This window comes from Fukomys damarensis, unplaced genomic scaffold (genome assembly GCF_012274545.1).
Source record: "Fukomys damarensis isolate Sample0158 unplaced genomic scaffold, DMR_v1.0_HiC HiC_scaffold_16, whole genome shotgun sequence".
Taxonomy (NCBI): Eukaryota; Metazoa; Chordata; class Mammalia; order Rodentia; family Bathyergidae; genus Fukomys; species Fukomys damarensis.
The window spans coordinates 13,141,075-13,143,990 of NW_022900928.1; positions in this window are offsets into that span (position 1 = coordinate 13,141,075).

The following is a 2,916-nucleotide window of genomic DNA, read 5'->3' on the forward strand; positions in this document are numbered from 1 at the left end:
GTGGAGCCGGACACGCCCCCCCACCCGGGGCTCGGCTGCTGCGAGCGCGCGGGGACCGGACTGGGGACGGTGGAACAAGGAGCGTTGACCCGTTTTCGAGAGCTGAGAAGTTTGGGCGCGAGGAGAAGAGTCAAAATCTCCCCGGGGAGGCCTTCGTCTCCGCCGCTCACCCTAGGATGGGCAGGGCTTGTTGGATGGTGCCCCAGCCCTCCGTCCTCGGTTCGGGCCCCTGGTGAGGTGGAGGTGGACGCGAGGCTGTCTGCCAATAATGCTTACTCCTCGAATCCTCCGTCCGCGTTTCCTAGGCTGCATCTAAACCCCGACAATCGCTCCAGCTGGAGCGTTTCCGCCAAAGCCCTGGAGCGTTGCCCCCCACCAGATCTCTTGGGTCTGTAGGGTCCGCAGAAATCAGATCGCGGGGTCGTGAGTTAAGGAACAAACAGGCCCAGTGCAGACACGTGTGTAGTCTTTACTTTCCTACTTACTTCGGGAAGTTACCCGTGTCGCTGCCTTCTCCTTGTGAGTTCCGCGAGGTCAGGACCTGCTTGCAGTCCTTTGCCCCAGTGCCGGCCTTGGGAAAGGCACTCGGTAAATGTTTGTTCACTGAATGAATGAACTAGCCAAAGGTCTGGACGGTGGTTTGACTAGTCCTGGGTGGTGCTTTGGGTGAATATGAGTCACAATTCATTGCTTCATCAGCTTGAAACACTGATAAGAGGAGAGCAACGTATTTGAAGAAAATCCCAGAGCTTCCTTCCCATTTTAGGATCTTGAGTGGCAGTTGAAACACTCATAAGTAAGATGAATAGAAGTGAGAGCCTCTTTCTGCTCGAGGAGCTTGCAGCCTAGTGGAGGGAAGGAAATAACAACATCAACAAAAAGTAAACAGTATCAGGTCAGTGTAGCTACTATGCAGAAAATGGAAATAAGGTCATGTGATAGCACATGAGGAGGTGGCTTCTGTGGATTGGGAGATCAGGGTGTTTCCAAGTGAGTGACATTTAAAGCTTCACTGACACGAAGGAGCTATGTAGGAGGGGGCAAAGAATTTTTAAAAACGGAAATAGCCAGTGCAAAGACTTAAGGCGCAAAATTCTTCAATTTCAAGGTGCAGACAGGCTAATATGGCTGGAAGGTTGTGAACAAGGGAGAAAGTGGCATGAGCAGAGGTCACAGATAGCAGAGAGGTAAATGGTGGAAAACATTGTGGGCTAGAGTAAAGTTTTCAAGCTTTATTCAAAGCCCAGTGAGAAGTCATTGGTTGGAGGCTTTTGTTTATTGTTTTGGCAGCACTGGGGATTGAACCCAAGACCTTTACACTGAGCTATATCCCCAGCAGGTATTTATTTATTTATTTTTAATTTAAAAAAATGTTTATGAGCTTTATTTGTTTTTTGAGACAGGGTCTCACTATGTAGTTGAGACTGACCTGGAACTCACTATGTAGCCCAGGCCAGTCTTGAACTCACAGTGATTCTCCTGCCTCAGCCTCCTGAGTGCTGGGATTACAGGTGTGGGCCACCACGCATGGCTCCTATTTATTTTTTGACACAGGTTCTCACCAAGTGGCTAGGTTTGGCCTGAACTCATGATCCTCCTGCCTCATAAATGGAGGGTTTTAAGCAGGTGAGTACCATGATGCTATGGTCACTTTGGGAATGATTATTCTGTATCCTCAGAGCAGGTGGACTGCAGGTGGCACCTGTTAGTAGAAGGAGGCAGAGAGCAGTAGGAGGCTGTTGTTGTGGTCAAGGTAAGAGTTGATAGTGGCTTACTGATCTTGAAGCCCTGGAGATACAGACCAGTGGTCAGATTCAAGCTGTGTAGGATGTGCTATCCTTGGGCCTTCCCAGTGGACTGGATGCAGAGTCACAGATGACTTTTAGAGATCTGACTATGAGTGGACAGTGGGCATATTGATGAGATAGGAAGGCTGGGAGAGGAGCAGGTTTGAGGTTGGAGAGAAGCACTGTTGGCCATGTTCTGTTCAAGATGTGGGTATATCAGATAGGTGCATGGTTATGAGACCTGGAGGAGAGAGGAAGAAGAGATCCATTCAGGTCTAACAGATGTCATTCAAGACTGTGAATATAATTGTAATTACCGAGGATCAAGATGGACAGAGAGGAGATGACTTATGTCTTGGTACAGCACAGTGTTTAGAGATTGGGAAAGAGACTTTAGCAAAGGAGACCAAGAAGTGAGGTGAAAGCACAGTAGAGTGCAGTCAAGGAACCTCAGGGACAAAGCCTAGCAGCAGGGTAGGAGAGGAATTACAGGAAAGGCCAAGTACCGGTAGGGGATAGGCATGCACGCCTTCAAGGTAGTTTCAATGCAGAGCGGAGTTGAGACCTCATTTACTGATGATAATTGGAGAGGATGTGGGCCTGAGGGAGGGTTTTTCATTTTTGATGAGACATTGTGGTACATGATTTGTTCTGATGGGAATGATCCAGTAGAGGGAGAAAGAGATGGGACCATTGTGGGAGAGAAGTGCTTCTGAGGTGTGAGGGAGGGGGTCCAGGATGTTCATCTCATTGGCCTCACACAAGAGTAAGACCTACATCCACTTGCCAGGAGGAAAGGCTGTGTGTGCCTTTAAGTACTAGGCCTATCCTTGAGCTGGGCTACTTGAGGTGGCCTGTAGGACTCTAAAGTTACAGCCTTGTTCCCTTTGTCTTCTTTGCCACTCTTCTAGGGCAATTTTGTGAGGTACCTGGTGGTTTCCCTACAGCATGCCCTGGCTCCCTAGCCCCCAAGACCTCAGCTGAATCCTCCTAGGCCTACAAGGAAGCCTACCCAACATTGTTGGTAATGGTGTCCTCTACGTTCAAAGTCAAGCTGTGTACTTCCTACCTTCTTTTGTGACTATTTTTTGAGATACCTGAGGATTTAGAAGTAAATGTTTGGCTTTAC